Source organism: Felis catus, chromosome B3 (genome assembly GCF_018350175.1).
Source record: "Felis catus isolate Fca126 chromosome B3, F.catus_Fca126_mat1.0, whole genome shotgun sequence".
Taxonomy (NCBI): Eukaryota; Metazoa; Chordata; class Mammalia; order Carnivora; family Felidae; genus Felis; species Felis catus.
Genome location: NC_058373.1, coordinates 51387989 through 51410646, shown reverse-complemented (window position 1 = coordinate 51410646; position 22658 = coordinate 51387989). Strand labels below are relative to the sequence as shown.

The window sequence follows — 22658 nt, the reverse complement described above, 5'->3', positions numbered from 1 at the left end:
TGAGTCCAGAAGAGATAATCTCTTGATTTACAGTTATAATCACTATTTCAGTCTAATACAGTATCTTAAACTGAAAGATGCAATTGGATAAAAAATACCTCTATTTTTTTCCAATTGTAAATCATACTTTTGAGACTTAAGGGTTAGAAAACCATTGCATTAGTATATAGTTTGGAGCAGGATAAATTTCCATGGGCACTAGCAATGGTGAATCTTGGGAATCTTGTGTCTGGTGCGAGATTGCAAACAGCAACTCTCTAATTCAATCTATTAATCACTTGTTGAGTTCTTATGAGGTGCTAAGTACTGTGCTGAATTTTGTGGGAGACACAAAGAAGGGGGAGATGTGATTCCCACACTCACACTAACACCAACCTGCACCGGGTCTGCATTACAGGGGAATAGGGCCTAGAGGTGTGTTCCTTAACAATTATTAATGAACGCTTTCTTTCAGTATGTGGGGTCCTAGAATCAAACCCCATGATTTCATGCCTCCATGCTCTACTTCCAGGAGTCCAAACCTGAGTCATGCTTCTCTCCCTATTTCCTCTGTAATAATATTGGCCACAATAATATTTGACAAATTTCTGACTTATCAAAGTGATCTCTGTGATGGCTGACAGCATCATTGATGGACTAGAAAGATGACAGCAGTAAAAAGAGATGGGGATGGTTAGTACCTGGAAGGGAGCAAATGTGTTAGGATCAAGGTAAGTTTCTTTTTGGTTGAAGGTAAATAGTCCTGATCATTTTAAGAAATTTCCCAAGGCTATGTGTGTGTGTATGTGTGTGTGTGTGTGTGTGTGTGTGTGTGTGTGTGTGTGTGTTTCTCTTTTGCCCTTCTCCATCTCTAACCCCTTTCATAAAGTCACTAGATGGAGACCTGTAAATGCCCTTGGAGTCACTATTATAAGCTATTAGATCAAGATTCCAGTGGTAAATATATTCAAGTTGAAAGGTGTTTCAATATGTTCCCACAAAGACATAACTTCTTTAATTATGAAAGCCCAAATTACTCAAATCTCTTGAGAGAATTAACAGGGGAAGGGACTGCAGTCCAAAGCCAAACCACACTCTGATTCCATATTACAGGTAAGTTTCCATTTGGATCCAATGGTATGTAGGTCTTCCTCCTTGTGATTAATACAGAAACAAAATGGGTTCCTGTACTGTTGATGGTTCCTAGTGTGTGTGTGTGTGTGTGTGTAGAAGAAGATACACCACAAAGGGAGGGTGAGAATTGGTGACATAAACTACTGATGAATGCTAACACCATATCTGGTATTTACCATGGTATTGTGCATCAGATGAGTGTGAGGGATAAATGTATATAAAGCACAGTGTGATTTCCTGCACCTGTCCCCAGCATCTTCAGTGAGAAGGTAGGGGGTGCTGAGTGAAAGACTCAGGAGAGCAGCAGTGATCTAGGCCTTGGCAACCTTTCCCACTCCCACCCCCATTACTGCTCTACTGGAGACAGGAGAGAGGTTGTGGTTTCAACTTCTCAGCTTTAAGTCTGGATTAATATTTTTTTCTTTTTAAACATTTCAAATATGTACATTTTCAAGTATACGCAAAAGTAGAGAGAATAGTTTAATAAACCCCCATGTACTCATTACCCAGCTTCAACAATTACCAACATTTACCAATCTCAATTCATCCATTACTACCTCCCACCATTTTCCTGTGGTATTTGAAAGCAAATCCCATGCATCATATTTTAAAAGTTGTTAATACTTCAATATGCATTCACACTGAAAAAGTTATATATGCCTGATACCATTATCAAATTGAATACAAATTTCAGTAAATAATCCTATCTGCAACCTAGTTCATACTCAGTTTTGCTGTCTCCAAAATATATTTTTCCAACTGGTTTTTTTGAATCACAATTTAAACAAGTTCCAACCAGTGCATTTAGCTGATTCTTTTATATCTCTTTTAATCTATTCACTTTCCATGCCATTGATTTGTTGGAGAAATTGGTATTTGTATCCCCAGTGAATAAAAATGGTCTTTGGTGGAAGAAAGACCACTGGATAAAACACCAGGAGACCGATGCTCAAGGCCCAGCTCTGCTAGTCACAGTTGACCTTTCTGGCTCTTAGTTTCCTCGCCTAAAAAAAATGAAGAGGTTCGATCAGGTGGTCTGTGAGAACCCTTTCTAAACAGCAGAGGAAACAGGACAGAAATGGCTACTATATTCTGTATGTTCCAGACCCTCAAACTTTCAACCTCCCTAAAAGGTAGATATTGTTTCTTCATTTGAGAAAAAACTAACCAGTTGAATCCAGTCAGATTTGGAAGAAGGTGGACCTTCCTCACCAGCAGTGTCTTCCCTAGACACCTCTCTGAAACAATAGGGAGAAAACCTGGAGGCTTGGAGAAGCATTAGGAGGGGCCCACTGAGTCATTTTCCTTATCTCGACCTTTCCTACCTCATAGAGTACAACGGTTTATTCCTCACCCTTGGTCAGGACATGTAATGTCTGAGTTCCTTCATTCTTCTATAATACTTTATGGCCTGAGAAGATTCCAGGGCACCTAGATGGGAAGGGACCTGAGCAATAACTACTCCAACTCCTTATGTGATGAACAGATCCGTCTACGATATTCCCCAAAGCACTTATCCTCCCTGTGGAGGCAACTCATGGCCTCCTGAGTCGGCTCATTTCAATTCAGTCTAGCCACTAGTTAGGTCTTTCTTACTTCATATTTTCCCTTCTGAAACTTTCGCTGTTTGGGCTTTACTCTGGCGGGTTTTTTTGTTTGTTTGTTTGTTTTTGTTTTAAGAAACTGTTTATTTTCCATCAATCTCATTTCCATTTTCTGCTTAAGAGTCTGTGGAAGAACAGTTTAAGACCACTCACTCAGTGGTTGTTCCTACCGGTGCAGTGGCCTGTGAGGCGGGAGCTGCGGACCAGTCCCTCAGAAGCAGGCTGAGCGCTCCAGTCCTCAGGAGGGAACCTGCCCGTCCTCAGACCAGTCTGAGACTGAGGGTCGAGTAGCAGTAAATTCTGGAGGTGAAGCAGTTCATTTTCCCTGAAATTCCACCTTGGCACAGTCTTCTCGGGAGGGGCTTGCTCTTTCTTTCTTTTCAATCTCTTCAGGATCTGCCTACAAAAGAGATCACGTGTGACTTTCCGCGGGAGTTCAGAGGGTGGTGCCACGCATGCGCAGAACTTCCCGCGGAGAACCACCACCTCAGACACGCTGAAGGAGCGTCCTTGTTGTGGCCTAGGGTGGCACTGCCCGCGGGGGCACAGAAGAGAGTTTGTGTTACACGGCCGGCCGTGTAGCGGGGTTAACATTAGACGAGAGGCTGGTGGTCAGCCCTAAGATCAGTAACCAGTGGAAGTCTTGGCTCCCCGGAGGCTGCCTGGATCCAGTTAATGAGACTTCCGGGGCTGAACAGCGCAGACAACCGGAGTGGCTCCAGTAGCAGTAGCAAACTTCATTTCAGCGCAGCCCACAGGCCAGTTTTTCTGGAGGATACAACAGTGACACCAGCCAGGTTTTCAGTGGCAAAAATGCCACAAGCTGTCAGCCGAGGCTTCTTTCAGCTTCTCTTCAGATTTATGCCGTAGTGCCATCATTTTTCCTTTTGCAGATGGATGGTCCATTGGGAAACAAGGTTGGTGCCACCTAAGTGGGCTCCTCTGCAAGGAATTAGAGGATATTCTCCTTTATTTGCATCAAGGGCTCTGGATATCGTGCGTTTCCTTTTAAGTTACCGCAGAAAACCAGAACAATGCCATGTGGACCCCCTCTGTGGGTAGTGCAGGAAAAACCCGTTTTTATAAACATCTCTTAGTTTTCACCTGGCAACTCTCCAACTGATTGAAGACTTAGACTGTACTTATTCCTATATTCTCCGGCCAAGGCGCTTCAACCACGCACTGTAATGTCGACTCCACAGCGCCCCAGCTACTTTCCTGTGGACGCGTTCCACTGGCCAATACCCCTCACGAAGTGCCGCTTCTGCAGATGGACGCGATATTACAGGTGGGTGACCAGTGTGGAGTGGGGACTCTCACTGTCTTTGCTCTGTACATTACGTCCAGCTATATAGCCTGATATCTCTTACAGGATCTTTCTGAAACTTTTACAAAAGGGAGATGTTTTCAGAAAGCAGAAATCAAATGCACGGGATCCTTCCACTGGAGAAATGTTCACAGGGAAAAAAAAACCCGTAAGAATACTATCATTGTGAATTTTTATCTCCAGGGATTTTAGATTGGAGATTGAATTGAGGGTGTTCTTTTTTTTTTTTTTTTAAAGAAATGTTTATTTATTTTGAGAGAGAGCGAGAGAGCGAGCGAGCACGCATAAGCAGGGGTGGGGCAGAGAGAGAGGAAGACAGAATCCTAAGCAGGCTCCACATTGACAGCAGAGAGCCTGATGTGGGGCTCCATCTCACAAACAGTGAGATCATGACCTGAGCCGAAATCAAGAGTCGGAGGCTTAACTGACTGAGCTACCCAAGCGCTCCGAGGATGTTCTTTTAAAATATTTTAGTTATCAGGGCACCTGGGTGGCTCATTCAGTTGAGCTTACAAATTCAGCTCTGGACATGATCTCGTTTCATGAGTTTGAGCCCCATATCGGGCTTGTTGCTGTCAGCCTGTCAGCACAAAGTCCACTTAGGATCCTCTTTCTCCCTCTCTCTGCACCCCTTCCCATGTGTGTGCTCCCCAAAATAAATATTAAATTTTTTTTTAATGTTTTAGTTATCCCAGACATTCCTTGTTTGTACAGACTTCCTTGGACTCACCTATGTATTTTCCTCTTAGAAATTTACCTTTTTCACCATAGAAAGTCTGAGTTATGCTATCGTGATAGTTTCTGATTGGTCAGCTCCGTGGCACTGGGTGAAATTGTCCTGGAATATGCAGCTTTCTTCTATAAAAGAGAAGCATGTGGGTGGCAGTTGCAATATTGGAAGAGCTCAGAACCAGAGGGTGGCTTCTGGGAGTGGCTTCAGGCAATAAATGAGACTCAAATGAGATAATGGGCGTAAAAGCTACAGACAAGTATAAAATTCCATGAAAATGTAAGGAGCAGAGTACTGTGAGCAGGCTCTTGGCCAGTGTGGTAGTGCAGGTGCTAGGAAACATTGCAATCTGTTCTAGTTCTTTTAAGATAGAGCTCCTACAGTGCTTTTTCTTTTCCTTACTCTCATTTTTCTTTTTTAAAAATGTTTATTTTTGAGAGAGAGAGAGTACACATACGAGCAAGCAGGGAAGGGGCAGAGAGGGAGACAGAAGATTCAAAATGGGCTCCACACTGATAGCAGAGAGCCCAATGCAGGGCTTGAACTTACGAACCGAACCGTGAGATCATGACCAGAGCTGAAGTTGGTTGCTCAGCTGCTCAACTGTCTGAGGCACTCAGGCACCTGGCCTACTCTAATTCTAATTGCTACCTTGGACAAGTTGCTTAAACTTTGAGTCATGCTTTTCTTGTTGCTACAGAGATTATTTTACTATTAATGACTATAAGTTCCTCTCCATGTTTCTTCCAGCCGCCCCCTACCCCTGACCCTGCTGCCCTAGTCCCACAGACAGTTCTGGAAGGGTATATCCTAGGAGCTGGTAATCCTCATCACCTTCCTGTGGCCTCCATGTTGTGTGGTAGTGCTGTTCTGGGAAGAGTGGAGGAGGAGCTATCTGTTATTAGCCTTTGACCAAATTCCCTTCAGTCAATGTCAGGCTTCCCTTAAACAGTGTGGACTTTCCAGGGCTTCCCTGGCCTGTACTCCATACCTTCTTACCCTGCCAGCAGTGGCATGGAGTGGGGAGGGAGGTAGGATACAGGCAGTATTTCTCTTTTTTCTGGAGAAAGGGCAACCAAGGAAGGTTGAAGTGTCCTTGGGTACACTGCCAAAGCCCCACAAGCGTGGGGCCAGGAGAACAGGAAGAGAACTGGATTCGATGGGTGACACTCAGAGGTCAGAGCAGCTCATGAAGTCCTCCTTCCTGAGCAAATGTGGTGGTTTGACTGGGACCAGTGTAAGGAGAGTACTTCCATCATGCCAGTGCATTCAGTAGCTTCTAAGTCAGCCAGACCATCAACACAAATCATCCTTGCTCCAGACATTTGTTTTTTTACCCAACAAAACCATCAGACTCTTACCTGAAATTGTGCAAGGGAAGTTTAAGGCATGCTCTGTGAAATAAATTCCTTTTCTCCCTGTTTCCTCTCCCTGCCCCTCTGCAGTCCCTATTGTTCAGCAAGGGATTACTGTGCAAACCAGGCAACCTCTCTTTCACTCAACAAAGAAATTTAGCAATCTCTGAGGCTGTGTCACCTTGCCAGCGAAACACTGAATGGCAATAGCGCTGAGAGTCAACACTAATAGCCGACACCAAATTAAACTGCCAGACTCAGTGTGATGTAGTTCTGTCACCTCTTGACACTTCTGATGTGAGTACAGGGGCTTCTGCAGGAAATTCATCAGCTGTAGTTCATGACGCATCATCTTTACATATCTGTCCATCTACATTTGTCAGCAACAGGCAAGCTTTAAATGACTTCAGTGATTGGTATATAGATTGCACTACCTCTAGACATAGTAAACAAGGTTTTAACTCTTGGGGCTCCTTCACCTCTGCTTTCCTTGCTGACAAGGCCTGGTTATGGTATTGCCATTCTCCTTGTGGTTTGGGTGATGATTGACAAAGTCTGATTAAGAAGTTCTTCTTGCCTTTTTCCTACTAAATTTGTCCAATCTTTCCAAGTTAGCTATTCTGTGGATGCACCTTCTCTCTGATGTGTATTTCTAGAATGTCATCTAAAAACAAACATTTGCTCATTAATGGCTCGATTCACCATTGCTTTGATGGGCAAAATTAGAAGTTTAGTACAGACTCATCTCATTCATTAATCAAACTTGTTTGCTTCTCTTTGGACAATGTCTGACTTTCCCATGCCTTCCAGGTAGACCATTTTAGTATACCAGTAGCTGCTAATGTGCCAAGATTGGGGCTTATTGATTTAAAAAATATTTTCAGACCCTTAAAATGCTGACTGGTCATTACCACCTTACATATTTATTTTGCACATTTGTCAACACCCTCAAGCTCCTACACATCCTGAGGAATAAGTTAAGTAGCTTTCTAGGGGGTGCAGATGTGTTTTTTTTTTTCTCCTTAAATGTTTTCCTATTGTGATTCCAGAAAGAATAGTCTCAAATATGTAAATAGTGATGAGGACATGTAAGTCTCCAGCTTTCCGTATCTCATTACAAGCTCTATTAATTTTTTTTTGGTGTTCATTTCAATAATAGCACTTTTCATATACATTTCTGTAGAATGAAGACTATACTTGTTTACATGTGTATATTTATTTTTGTTTTTGTTTTTAAGGAAAATGACGTTCTCTCTTTTTTTTTTTTAAAGTTTATTTATTTTTGACAGAGACAGAGTGCAAGCATGAGCTGGGGAGGGGCAGAGAGAGAGAGAGGGAGACATAGAATCCAAAGCAGGCTCCAAGCTCCAAGCTGTCAGCACAGAGCCTGATGCGGGGCTCTAACTCATGAACTGTGAGATCGTGACCTGGGTTGAAGTCAGACGCTTAACTGACTGAGCCACCCAGGCGCCCCAGGAAAATGACGTTTTCTATGGGAAGGATGATACTTTCTTGTTTTCAGTTCTTTGAGAGTATAGCACTTGGCATTGTGGCCTTAGTGACTGGGAAATGCTGTTTCATGCTGGCTTATGCAGGCCATTCTCAGGCCTTGAGTAGGTAGTGCTGCCTCTGAGGTTGTAAGATTGTCTGGTAATTGTTCTTCCTTGTAGTGCCCAGTCACTCACTGGCATTTTGGGCTACTGATGAAGTTCATAATGTGCTTAAAGGCACCTCTGAAAGACATCTCTGGTGGCTGTGGATAGTTTTGAGGCCTTGAGGAATGTAGGGGTGTGAATATAGCAGGGATAGGCCCAAAGCACTAACAGGAGCTGGTACACTATCCCCAAGTAGATTTTCTAAGGCAGATGAAATGCCTGTTTAAATTTCTTGAAATATCTAAATTTAATTCTAACATTATCTGGGGATTGGTGGGTAGTGGTGGTGATGATGAATAGGGGTGAAATAAGATTTTCCCGGAGTTGATAGTGTTGTAGCTAGGTGTTTGATACATGGGGTTCATTAAACTACTTTCTCTGCTTTTGTATATGTTCGAAAACCTCCATAATACAACGTTTAAAAATGTTATTAAATTTCTCAAAATGTTGGATTTTGGGTTTGTGAATTGAAATGATACTTGATTTGACTATTGTTAATGATCCTGCATTGTTTAATAGATAAATTCACATCAAGCACTTTTAATATATTTCACATTGATCTCTAAAGTATTTATGTGGGCTCTGTTTTCTTAGTACCTTTTGGACTTGTTTAAAAAGCCACTGGTTTTGGTGTCAGACTTAAGCTAGGTCAGCTCCATACTGCCTAAGGGAAGCCTGACATTTGATATGCTTACCTAGGGTATTGTCTGGAACTTCAAGAAAATAAGGCTTCCCCCTCCTCACCCTTCACCCTAGAACTCTCCTGAGAATTGTGGCTGTGGAGAAGAGGCTCGCTGAGAAAGGAGGCAGTGCTCACAAGATTGCATCTATATGAATCGTGTTTTTACACATATATCATCTCATTTGAGTTTTATTCCTGCCCTTCAAAATGCTCTCTTGATTCAGAATGCAAGACACCCATTACTTTTAATAAGGCTGGTCTATACATTAAGGCAGATCATGTCATGTAAAGGTTTATGGCATAACAATAAGATTAAATATCTAACACAGTTCACATTCCATATGGGTTTCATGAATTAACAAATATTAAGGAGAGCATACTTAGGATGAATTCACAGAACAAAATCTTCTGATTGACTAATACACAAGACTACAGTCTAATACATCCAGGGGCAGGAACAAATTCCTGTTTACTCAGAACCATTGTGGTGAGGTCAAGACCCAGTGTATGGAGCCAGCCTGAGAGGAAACAGTGAGCAAAGTGGAAGAAAATGCTATAAAATGTATACCTCATATCTTAGAAACATTTGGAAAGAGTTGCTTTGAGAGGACATTTTTGTAAAATGATAGACATCTCAGCAATGAGACAGCTGTGGGAATCAAATCCCATTTATATGAGATGGCTCTGCTTAAATATACGTTTGAAATGCATATGAAGCATGGAGGTGGTTAGAATAAGTCATGGGGTAAAAACAAATTGAGACTGGCCACTCAAGGCTATGTTTCAGAGGCTGTGACTTGAAGTGGCTGTGACAAACACTTAGCTCACTCAACTGGGGATTATAATGGGAGTGCTGACAACCCTCACTAATTAGGACACTCCGGCAGCCCTGTAATAGCTGCAGGGAGCTGCTGTCAGTAAACGGTGTTATATTCGGGGGTCATTGCATCCGGTGTCTCTCTGCACCACAGAGACTTTGCTTGCCTTGCTCCTAGCAGTCATCTTGCTTCCAGCTCTTTCTCTAACGCCCCAAGGATCTCAGTGCCCTTCTCCCAGAGACACAGAAGATTCTAAGCTTACCCGCAGTCTCCTCCACAGCGGAGGGTGAAAGATGACACCTGCAAACACACAAACTAATTATAACCCTATTTAGTTCCTGTGGGTGAATCTCTCTGTCTATCCCCTTTGCCCTTTCCCACATTTAATTCCTATTTGTTGAGGAGGGAAGGATTATTTCTGGAAACCAGCCTTTCCCCTCCAGCTCTCCCCAGCCACCAAAACAGGCGAGTCATCCTGTGGTAATTAACAATCTCATCTTGAGGAGTACATTTTATGGTACTCTTGGTCAGGCAAATTCTAAATTAGCTCAGTTAAAACAGGTCATAAGACACAATGCTGCCATCCCTATTAACTCCTGGATATCGGCCAATGCACTGCACTATTTTGGGAGCTGGGCTTTTGGCAAAAGGAATCATTATCCAGAGATTATGTGCAGGAGAAGAGGTGTGGAGAACACACAGTCATGGTGGCCTTCTCCCCTTCTGACTTCACTCTCAAGTTCTGGCGTGATAAATGAAAGGTTAGAAAGGATTGATTGTGGAGAGGACAGGATATGGGGATGCTGAGGGAGTGCTCAGAGACCATTCACTGAAGTCACTGTCCCTGTCATCACCTAGGAATGCTGGGTAAAGTATGCCAGATTTACAGATGGCTTCCCATTGGTCCAGAAGAGGATGAAAGGGCTTTACCAGATACCACCAAGAGTGGTTTGACCTCCCCAGGCAATGCATGTAGAACAGAATTGAGTGGAGAGAGGCTGGGGGCTCCAGGTCCTTCTCAGACAGAACAACTGGATTACCTTCAGCAAGTCATATTCTCCTTTCTTGTCCTGTTTCTTAAAGAGGTTGGGTAATATGACCCCTAAGGCCCTTCCTGTCTCAAACATCTTATGACTTGCAGAATTCTCTGCAAACTTGTGGAGTCCTCCTGTGATGTTCCCTTCAGTCTCTGAAGATACTTGTGGGCTCTGTGGTCTCAGGTTTGATGTCATCTTTACGATAGTATTTAAGGCATGGTTGTCTCTGGTTCTGAAAATACATCTTTCTAAGATTTTTTACTGGCCACTTTTGATGTTCTGGGCTTGGAGGTAACAAGGCATTGAGCACAAAATAATCTGCTGTGTTATGAATGCAAAGAGAGGAACACTTTATTTTCAGATTTTTACTTAAATTCTAGTTCGTTAATATACAGTGCAATTTTGGTTTCAGGAGTAGAATTCACTGATACATCACTTACATACAACACCCACTGCTCGTCATAACAAGTGCCCTCCTTAATACCCATCACCGTCTAGCCCATCCCCCAGCTCCTTCACTCTATCAACCCTCAGTTTGTTCTCTATCTTGAAGAGTCTTTTATGGTTTGTTTCCCTCCCCTCTACCCTGTCCCATATATTCATCTGCTTGGTTTCTTAAATTCCACATACGAGTGGAATCCTATGGTGTTTGTCTTTCTTTGACTTATTTTGCTTAGCATAATACACTGTAACTTCATGCACATCGTTGTAAATGGCAAGATTTCTTTCTTTTGATGGTAATATTCCATTGTATATACATACATATATACACCACATCTTCTTTATCCATCACGTGACATTTTGGGCTCTCTCCATAGTTTGGCTATTGATAATGCTGCTATAAACATTGGGGTGCATGTACCCCTTTGAATCTGTATTTTGTATCCTTTGGGTAATTACCTAGCACAGTTGCTGGATGATAGGGTAGTTCTTTTTTTTAACTTTTTGACCTCCATACTGTTCTACAGAGTGGCTGCACCAGTTTGCATTCCCACCAGTAGTGCAAGAGGGCTCCCCTTTTTCTGCAGAGGAACAGTTAACTTTAAGTTTTTCATTTAAATTAAATTAAATTAAATTAAATTAAATTAAATTTAATTTAATTTGATTTTAAGACAGAGTGAGCAGGGGAGGAGCAGAGAGAGAGAGGGAATGAGAGAATCCTAAGCAGGCTCCACATAGTTATCACAGAGCCTGATGCGGGGCTCAAACTCATAAACCATAAGATCATGACCTGAGCCAAAATCAAGAGTATGATGCTTAGTGGACTGAGCCACCCAGGCGCCCCAGAGGAACGCTTAACTTTAAAAAGATATGCAAACAAGTATTTTTTGAAGGACTTACAATGTGCTAAAGCAGTTTGCCAGGAGCATGTGTGTGTACTATGGAGATGGGTTACTGCCATGAACAAGATACTCTCTCTGCCCTTTATCAGCTTGCACTCTAAGGGAGACCAATAAATAAATAATAAATAAAGATGGAGGGCTGAGTTTGAGCTGAGGTATACAACAGAAAAACTTGAAATTTGGCATGGGAGTGGAGGAGCAACTTTTAAAACCATAGTGGTGTTAGGGTCCTACCTAGATCTGTGTGGGAGCATTTGGTAGCTCTTAACTCTGGGCACTAGTATCAGGAATGATTCCACACTTTACTTCTCTTATTAATAAATATAATAATTTATTATATTATTTTTATTTTATTATTTTATTTTAGAGAGAGAGAGCAGACTCGTGTGCACACGAGCATGGGAGGGGCAGAGAGGGCGACAGATAGAATCTTAAGCTGGCTCCACACTCAGCATGGAGCCTGAGACAGGGTTGAATCCCATGACCTTAGGATCATAACCTGAGCTCAAATAAAGAGTGGAATGCTCAACTGATTGAGCCACTTAGGCGCTCCTGAGTGTAGTTAAGTAAGGAAGGGAATCTGAGAAAGATAATTTGGGGCTTCCAGGACTCTGATATATAGCTGGGGGTGGGAGAATGGCTGTGGGAGGGGGATGGAAATGGTGCTACACGTGATGAAGAGCTTGAATTGGATCCACAGGGAGATGAGAAGCCACTTTGGCACTTAAAAGTGTGGGATGGTGTGCTCATCACATCACCAAAAGAAAGAACTTTGGGGGCGCCTGGGTGGCGCAGTCGGTTAAGCGTCCGACTTCAGCCAGGTCACTATCTCGCGGTCCGGGAGTTCGAGCCCCGCGTCGGGCTCTGGGCTGATGGCTCAGAGCCTGGAGCCTGTTTCCGATTCTGTGTCTCCCTCTCTCTCTGCCCCTCCCCCGTTCATGCTCTGTCTCTCTCTGTCCCAAAAATAAATAAACGTTGAAAAAAAAAAAAAAAAGAAAGAACTTTGGCAGTAATTTGAAGATATGATGAAGGAAATGATCAACACAACAGTTTAATAAATGGATGATAATATCGTAGATCACAGAAGATGAAATCTGCAAAATGTGGTGAAATTCTGAACCCAATACATAAAAGAAAAATCTCATTCACATTGAAATATATACAATATTTATTTGAAAATTACCATGTACTTGGGGCACCTGGGTGTATTAGTTGAGTGTCCGACTCATGATTCAGGTCATGATCTCAGAGTTTGTGGGATTGAGCCCCGTGTCAGGCTATGCACTGACGGTGTGGAACCTGCCTGGGATTCTCTCTCTCTCCCTCTCTCTGTCCCTCTCCAGTTTGCATGTGTGCGTGCGCACACTCTCTGAAAATAAATAAAGATTAAAAAAAGAAAATAATAATGTACAGATGCATAGATGCCCAGTTAAGAAGAAAAAGAAAAACAGCAGCTATAATCTACTAAATGTTTATTAAATGCCAGGCATGTTTTACTTACTTTACATATTATCTCATTTAATCCTCACAACAGTCCTAAGTGGTAGGTATTGTGACCTCATTATACAGATGAAGAAACTAAGGCTAAGAGACATTAGGTGACTTGCCCAAGGTAAGTAGTTAACAACTGTGGAGGATCAAGTTGTAATTAAGGGATGGTCATTTCTCAGAGTCTAGACTTGTTTGATTCCAAGTCTTATTCCCTATGCAGTATAACCTGATTTGTTGATGAAACATTATGCTTGTTATATTTATAATATTTTCCTGTAATCTCTAAGAAAAATATGAATTTTGAAGGATTTTAAGGTCAGTGAGTAAAACATTTAAGGTAAGATATTAATGCAATACTACTGAGACCCAGTGCCCTCCCAATGATTTCTCAAAACCACTGACACAAATGTAATCATCATCATCATCACTCTTGCCATTAAGTACAAACATCAGAAGACAGACATCCTTTATGAGCTGGAGGAAGATGAATTCATGCCCCTGACAGGGGATGTCATTTTCACAAGGGAAGAAGGGAATTCAGGTGGACTCCCTCATGTTGACTTTTGATCCAGAGATTTGAGGGAATGTTCTTGACTTCTTCCTTTGGCTTTGAAAGATGGAGAGTAGAAAGGAAACTGGAAGAAATCTCTTTTTTGAAAACAAGTGTTTTTGATGCCCATGTGACATGGAAACAGTTTTCTTTTATATTAAATATAATATTGACATCTTTGTTTCTTCTCAAATTTTTGTGACTCACAGTGAACTCGAAGACAGTGAAAATGATGATTTCCTAATGTTTGGCAATTGACAGCTTCATGTATAATAAAATTAAGATCATTAAAGGTAAATTCTGTGAGAAAAATGTGTGATTTAAGTTCATTAAAAAAAAAGGCTGTGAAAAGTTCTTGTATGTCCTTGTAGAACCTTCTGGCATTGGGTGTTGTAGGTTTGATGATATACTTTTTTAGGTTGTGCAGGATTTTATCTGAGGACTTGAAAACTAGTTTCTCATTTGAAATGATTTATAGGTAACCCTCTTTATGAGAAAGAGGGGAGACCAAATGGCTTCTTTGGGTTTCTTTATGCTTTTATAAAATGCTATATACCATGTCACACTATGTCTTTTACCATTTATTTTTTCCACCTGTATCAGTCATGGGCTTAGTCATGAAAAAGAGAGTCTACTCTGGCCGATTTAAGCAAGAAAGGGATTGATGTAAAGGATATTAAAGGGTAGTGTGGAGAAACATATTTGGGGTCAGGATTATAGGAGGATCACTTACACCCAGCTACAGTGACTGGCCTGATGGGAAAGCCTTGAAGCTGTTGAGCACTACCTGCCTTAGGAAGTGCTAAGGACACTAGCCCTGCTGCCACTTTTGTGCCAGAAATTGTACTCTGAACTAATGGAAAACCTTCATGGTTTTCTGCCTCCACCACCAAACACTGCATACTTCTGCCACTCCCCTCCCCAGAAACAAAGGATGTGCTCCTCAGCCTGCTCATACATTGCGCACTTCTAAAATAGTGTTACCTTTGTGTGCCTGATTGGCAGAGCCTAAATCTTAGGCCTGTGTCCTAGCTGCAAGGGAGGCTGGGCATTTGTGTTCTACTTTGGGGATATTGAATTTACAATGTGGGGATTTCCCTAGACAGAGGCAATTTATTCAAAAGATAATGAGCCCTGTGAATGTGGCGGATGTCACTATTCCATCCCAGGCAACTTCTTGCTTCCAAGTATTTGAAGGAGTGGTATGTGGGCAAGAAAAGATGAGAGGAAACTCATTAAGAGGCTCTGCAGCAGGTGTTATGGGCATACTACCCATATCCATTGGAACTTACCATACTAATGTGTTCCATCCCCTCCAGCTTCTAATGTCTGCATCCCTTTGCTTGGGGCAGGATGCTGGGAGAACTAATACCACCTCAGCAGCTGTCACTCAATCACTGAGCCACAGTGGTAGCTGGCTTGAAATCTGACACTTTTTGGCTTCCTTCCTTCCGTAGTCTCCCTTCCTCACTCACCTGCTGGCCTGTGGTTCTCAAATCCATCATCTCATGTCTGCCTCAGGGGGATATCACACTAAGACAACCTTTTTGCCATAGGTGTCCTCATGTTTATTATGAGTTAATTTTAATTTTTTAATTACCATCCAGTGATCATGTTTAATGAGGAAAGTAGGGCCCAGTTACTAGTGTGGCTTCAACAGAAGGCTTCTTGCTTTCTCACTGGGAACTGTGTTGTGGGATGGGCTGCTCCCAGGCAGGCCTTTGTCTCCAGGTCTCCAGGCTTGGGCACAAAAGCCCTCACAGTTACTCTTTGCTCCTCCTTAGGTTATTTCAGGTGACAGAAAATCACTCCTAGGACCGTACTTTTGCACAGGTTGCTGCTAAAATATTTTTAAAGGGTTCAGCTCACTTCTCTCAGACCTCCTCTCTGCTCCTTTACAGGTTGCAGAAGATAAAAGAGAGAGGGTGAGATGGAAGCCCTTACAAAAAAACGTAGGCTCGGGTGCCTGGGTGGCTCAGTCGGTTGAGTATCTGACTTTGGCTCAGATTATGATCTCATGGTTCATGGGTTCGAGCCCCGCATCAGGCTCTGTGCTGGCAGCTTGGAGCCTAGAGCCTGCTTCAGATTCTGTGTCTCCCTCTCTCTCTGCTCCTCTCTCACTCATGCTCTGTCTCTCTCTCTCTCTCAAAAATAAATGTTAAAATAAAATAAAATGGGCCAACAACAAAAAAATTATTTATAAAATATGTAGGCTCTCTGCCTCCTAAGATTAGATTCTGCTTCAGCAGAGGGAGGTAATCTCCACTTTGCTCTACAATAAGAAATAAAGCAGTCACCGTTCTGTCAATTTTCTAGCTTAAAGTTCTTTCTGCTGATTTTATATCCAGCAGTGCTGCTATTGACAGAGACTTAGCCCGGCTGAGCTACCTGCAAACCTTTCCAAGTACCTCCATAAGAACACTGGTGGGAACTCTTTTCTGAGAGAGCCTGTGTACTCTATAAAGATCAGAAAATTTCATACATAGTTTTTGAACATGGAATGGAACAGAATCTCAGGACCCCTTCAAAGCATGCTTTTATGAGTGGCTTGAACACATGGAGAAAGACGTCCCTTTTCAAAAGATGCTATCTTCCAAGGGCCTTGCTCTCCACTGGCTCCAGCTGCTGACCCACCTTTCCACCCCTCCATGTGTATATGGGCTTCCCATTCTCCTGCCCCTTTGCTTTCTCCAGATATAAAAGTCATACACTCCCAACTACAGTGCCTTTCCTCTGAAAACACTTGACCCATGAGTTCCACAAACACTCTGTTTTCAAGTTGTGGAAAATGGAGGCACAGAGGAGAGAAGTGATGTCTTTAGAGTTATTCATGCCACGGAGGGAAGGAGAGCTGCCTTGAAAACACTCCCTTAAGAATTAGACAGAAAGGCTTTTATACCACTTAGTGCCTGAAAAGAACCACTAGAAGGGGCCAGTGCGGAGGGCGCTTGAGGACAAATTCAACAAATACCACAGAAAATAAGGTTTGTGTTTTTTTTTCCTTTCTCTAAATTATCCCTTGAAAAATAAGAAGTTGTCTTAAAAATTTTTTCTTATGATCATTTATTTTTGAGGGGGGGGCAAGGGAAGAGGGGGCAGAGAGAGGGAGACAGATGATTTGAAGCAGGCTCCATGCTGGCAGCAGATTCTGATGGGGGGCTTGAACTCATGAAACCACAAGATCATATCCTGAGCCAAAGTTGGACATGTAACCAACTAAGCCACCCAGGCGACCCTAAGGAGTTGTCTTATAGTCATCTAATCCGTACCAAATTTTGCTGAGTGCCTACTATGTGCTGGACAATGCTCTAGACCAGGGGTCAACCAACTTTTTCTGTAAAGGGCCAAATAGTAAACATTTAGGCTTTGCAAGCCACATAATTTCATCTATTCAACTCTGTCATTACCAAGCAAAGCAGCCATACAGAGTATGCAAATGAACAGGTGTGGTGGTGTTCCTATAAAACTTTGTTTACAAAAGCTTTATTCACAAATTTGGCTCATCAGCCATATTTGCTGATTCCTGTTCTAGGCACTGGGATACAGTAGTTAACAGAACAACATCCCTGCTTTCCAGGAACCTACATTAAGATGAAAGTGCTACTTTAAAATCTGAATCCTTACCAATGGCTACTTGTTGCTTGAGATAAACATTCAGCCACAGCATTATGCACGGACTCAAAACAGGCCTAGATGAAAGTGAAGTTGGTATGCCTTGAAAGTTTGTGTGAAGTGACCCAAAAAAATGACTCTAAAAAGACACCGAGGTCAAACATGCTTGTGATGAGTTTGAATAAAATTACTTCATGTAATGTGAGATTGACAGGAAAGATTTGTAAATTGATATTTCTAGATTGATTCTGTAGATGTAATTTAAATATATGTATGTGAGTGAAATTAAAATACTAAGTAGAAACTTGACTATTTAATTCACATTCTGGAAAGCATATATTCACATTGGCCAAAATACTTTTGGGGAAACTTTTCTTTAGGGGAAGTGGGAAACTGCCTTCTGTTTTGTCCCCTAAGCTGTCATGGTCTCCTCAGTACTTGACTGAGCTTTCTCCTGCTTAGACTCTTGCTCTCCCACACTCCACAGTTAGCTCTCCACAAACCTGTGACAGTCATGGTTTTAAGATGGAGATCAGATCATACGACTCTCATGCTTGAGGCTCTCCAGTGGCTTCCCCCACATGCAGAATGCTGTCCAAAGTCCTTCACATGGCCCACAAAGGCTACCACAACCTGGCCCTTATCTCCCTCTCCAGGCCAATTTTCCACTCCATTTCTCCCTCACTCTGATCCAGCCCCACTTACCCTCCTTGCTGGTCCTTGACTCAGGGCCTTGCATTTGTCCTCTCTCTGCATGATGCTTCCTCACTTCATCCAGGTCCTGCTTAAATGCCACCTCCTCAGAGAGACTTTCCCCACTGCCTGGTCTGAAGAAATCCCTAGTCATTATCCATCCCCTTAATCTACTTCTTTTTTTGTGATAGTGCTTACTACTCTCTGCCTTTATTATATATATACTTGGACATTTGCCAGTCTCCCCCACTGGAATGTAAGCTTCCTGAGGGCTTTGTCTTTTTTTAAAAAATGCTGAATTCTCATTCTAGAACAATGTCCTGCATATAGTAGGCAGTCAATGAATATTGAATAAATGAATAAGTAAGTGACTATATTCTATCTACGAAGTACCAATTATAGGCCAGACATTGTGCCTGCTTCTTCAGTGTATATCATTATGTAACTTCTTTTGCATATGTTAGTCCATGGGTGATGGACAGTGGACAGAGTGAAGAGATCCCACTTTAGTGCAAATAGATGACAAATGTTATTTGAGAGTATAAAATCAATTAAAAGAAAAAAAGAATTTTATTTGCCTTGTGGGTCTCCATGTAGCTGTGGTATGGCCTTTGTTTTATCTTGGGTTAAGTCCTGCCTTCCTCACTATCTCAGAGCTGATTAGCCTCCCTCTCTCTTCCCTGAGGGTAATAAGAAAATGTATGAGTTCTCTCTTTGCTTCATGTCTTCCATTTGCAGACCTCTTTTTCAGCTCTCTCTGTAGAATAGGGATTCCCTTAATACAGTTTTCAGGGATTTTCCATCAGTTTGGATGCCCAGATGGTGCAATTCCATAGTGACTAAGCCCAAAGCCCTAGTATGCCCTCTCCTCTGACCTAGAAAACTCTGTGTTTCCTAAGCTAATGTTTCCCAAATGCTGCTATTTCCTTTTGCTTTAAGATTCAGACATATGGCCTAAATCCACTGACTTATTTTATTTCTTTTTAAATTTTTTTTTTCAACGTTTATTTATTTTTGGGACAGGGAGAGACAGAGCATGAACGGGGGAGGGGCAGAGAGAGAGGGAGACACAGATCGGAAACAGGCTCCAGGCTCTGAGCCATCAGCCCAGAGCCCGACGCGGGGCTCGAACTCCCGGACCGCGAGATAGTGACCTGGCTGAAGTCGGACACTTAACCGACTGCACCACCCAGGCGCCCCTGACTTATTTTATTTCAAAATTTCTTTTGGTATCTCTGTGAAGTGTGTTGATCTGGAGCACCTGGTGGAAAGTTAGGACCTTAGCTACAAATCATAGTCACAGAGCTTAAAACTGGCAGATAATTTCTTCTTTATCCTGAAGTATTGTTGGCTGGGTGGCAGAGTCACTTCATGAAGAAGGCAGCACCTGGCACAGTGACCTCTTCATTCAGTGCTCCTTTCCTCTGCCCCTGTGCTCACTTCATCCTTCATCCTGCTTGTCCCACTGGCAGCTCTTCCTATTTTACCATCGACCTTTGCCTTCTCCATGTTTCGCTTTGAATTATCACATGGCCCCTCAATTGTTTTCTTGTTTCTAGGCATCCTTTTGTCACCTTTTTGGCTCATTCAGGTATTTCATGTTGGGCTTCTGTCTTCCAAATGATGCGTTATGTTCTCCATGTGAGTTGGCATTAATCTTGATGATGATTCCCAAGTCTGTGAAGGATTTCTTTTATCCCATGGGCCAAGCCACGTTCTAACTATGGCTTCCTTTTTCATATTTCTTTGAAAGCTTTCTTTCTGAGAAGTGCATCATTTTGAACTCATTCGTTCCTCCTCTAGTGTGAGCTTCAGCTGTTTGGAATCTCTAACCCAATTTTCTTTTTTGGTACTCTCAGTGCAGGTGAGGCTACTTGATCTTTGCACACAGATACTTCTTTCTTGATTTAGTTCCTAGAAGGTGTGTTTCTGGGATGAAGTAAAACCCTCCCTGCTATCCTGCTTATCTCTGGCTCTTGCTAAAATTTTCCAAGGGACCATTAATGCCTCTTTACCTTCACCAACATGGGGTGGCTTGAATATAGACCTGTTGCCATTCTCTGCCATTTTTGAGAGATAATGTTTTTGGGGCTGAATTATCTTCTTAGTAAATGTGCCACAAGAGAGGGCTGTGTTTTCTAAATGAGGATTCTCTTCTTTTAATTTGACTGTTAATCTGGATATTCCTTAGGAGAGTTTGTTTTAAGAATTAAGAATATTGTAGTCTTTCTTTCTTTCTTTCTTTCTTTCTTTCTTTCTTTCTTAAATTGTCAAGTTAGCTAACATACAGTGTATACAGTGTAGTCTTGGCTTCGGGAGTAGGTTCCCATGATTCATCATTTACATACAACACCTAGTACTCATCCCAACAAGTGCCCTCCTCAATGCCCATCACCCATTTTCTCCGCCCACCCCCCCCCCCATCAACCCTCAGTTTGTTCTCTGTATTAAAGAGTCTTTTATGGTTTGCCACCCTCTCTGTTTGTAACTTATTTTTCCTTCCTTTCCCCTGTGGTCTTCTGTTTCTCATATCCTACATATGAGTGAAAACATATGATATAATTCTCTGACTGATTTCATTTAGCAGAATACCCTCCAGTTCTAGCCATGTTGTTGCTAATGGCAAGATTGCATTCTTTTTCATTGCCAAGTAATACTCCATTTTATATATGTATATACCACATCTTCTTTATCCATTCATCTGTTAATGGACATTTGGGCTCTTTCCATAATTTGGCTATTGTTGATAGCATTGCTATAAACATTGGGTATGTGTGCCCCTATGAATTAGCACTCCTGTATCCTTTGGATAAATTCCTAGTAGTGCTATTGCTGGGTCTTACAGTAATTCTATTTTTAATTAAAAAATTTTTTTAATCTTTATTTATTTTTGAGAGAGAGACAGTGTGTGAACAGGGGAGGAGCAGAGAGAGAGGGAGTACAGAATCCGAAGCAGGCTCCAGGCTCTGAGCTGTCAGCACAGAGCCTGACATGGGGCTCGAGCTCACAAACTGCGAGATCATGGCCTGAGCTGAAGTTGGGTGCTTAACCAACTGAGCCACCCAGGTGCCCCTCTATTTTTAATTTTTTGAGGAACCTACACACTGTTTTACAGAGTGGCTGCACCAGTTTGCCTTTTTTTTTTTTTTTTTTTTTTTTTTTTTTTTGTGGTTTACCATAAGGTGGTAAATATTCCTGGTTAAAAAAAAATGTGTGACCTGTAGAAATGTATAAAGAGGCAGCAATAACAACAACAACAATAACAACAACTCATTCAAATCATGTTCCTTATAGAAGGAGCTGATATCAGTACTAGGAGGGATCTTATTCTCCTTCCAGGCTGACTGCTCCTAATTGATGGATGAATCTCCCACAATTTTCCTAGAAAGTGCTGTGAAGGTCTGTTCCCAGGTCTCTGACTTCTGCTCTGTGATTTCTTTCACTGGGATGAGGTCCCCCCCCCCCCCCCCCGCCTTCTCTGTAGGTTTAAATCATTTCTTCTCTCAAGTCCCTTTCCTAAATCCTTAATCCCTACATGTGGATATATTTGGTTTACTCTTTCATCCATTTATTTATATTCATTTCATTAGGGTAATGTTTGTGAAAGCTTGATGGTTAGTGAACTTTCCTATTTTAAACGTAGTAGCAGTTTTCTGTTTTTGTTTTTGTTTTTTTTGTTTATTTTTGTGTGGTTTGTTGTTTTTGCAGATAGAGATTTTACATTGTGGAAGACAGGAGTACTGTCTTTCTTTCTTTCTTTCTTTCTTTCTTTCTTTCTTTCTTTCTTTCTTTCTTTCTTAGGTCAGGGAACCTTAACATTTCACTATGCCTTTGGTAATGCAAAGGTAAAGTGCAGATCCTTCTTGGAAAGGATAGTTTGAGATCATGTTGAAAGAGCCAATCTCAAAATGATGTGAAGTGTTGTTCATTGTGACAGTTGCAACTATTCAGAGATTGTTTTGGTACTGACTGGAAGATGAAGGAAAGATTTTCTTCTCTAGTTGGAGAGAAGGGGAGTGTCAGGCCTTGGTTCCTAAGTGGGAAGCTTCTGTCCATGGAAGTAGGAAATTGGCTTCCAAACACAGTAGCATGTGTATTGGGAGACTATGGAGAGAGACGCTTCCAGAGGCATGGCTTTACCGACTCTGGGAACAACACCAAGCTGTGGGTCTTCCCTGTGGTGTAACTACTCTTAGGGACCCCCAAGCTTTCACAAAGGTCTGTTGAATACCATAGCCAGCCTAGGCTTGTGTTGGGAGATTAAGAGAGAGTCCATGGTCCTCACTTTGGAGAATTGGTACTAAGAGTGCTCAGGTGACCTGGAGAAGCTGGCTATTCCAAGTAGTGACCTACAGAGGAGCTTAGAGTAGTAATCCAGATCCAGACATGACAAGTAGCAGATGACAAGTCTACGACAAGTCCAAGATGGCCCCTGGGATACATATATATCCCTTAGACACCTCAGAAATATCTAGGGAGGGAAACCATGGTAAACACTGGACTTTTCAGGAAGGAGTATGAGGTTGAACAAGGAGTCCAAACCATTGTTTTGGAAGCAATAGAGACAAAGGTAAAGGGAAATCCCAGGACTAGAGATGGAAGGCTGCTTGATTGTACATGAATTCAACAAATATTTGTGAGCACCTAC

General features: G+C 42.1%; 1 long non-coding RNA gene across 1 annotated transcript in view; it reads left to right on the top strand.

The window, feature by feature from the left end:
- Positions 1-3069: 3069 nt before the first annotated feature.
- The window catches only part of LOC123385934, a 74392-nt gene continuing 54803 nt past the window's right edge, over positions 3070-22658 (top strand). Inside the window, exon 1 of the long non-coding RNA XR_006599224.1 lies at positions 3070-4005. This is a non-coding gene — a long non-coding RNA (uncharacterized LOC123385934). The remainder of the gene's footprint in view (positions 4006-22658) is intronic.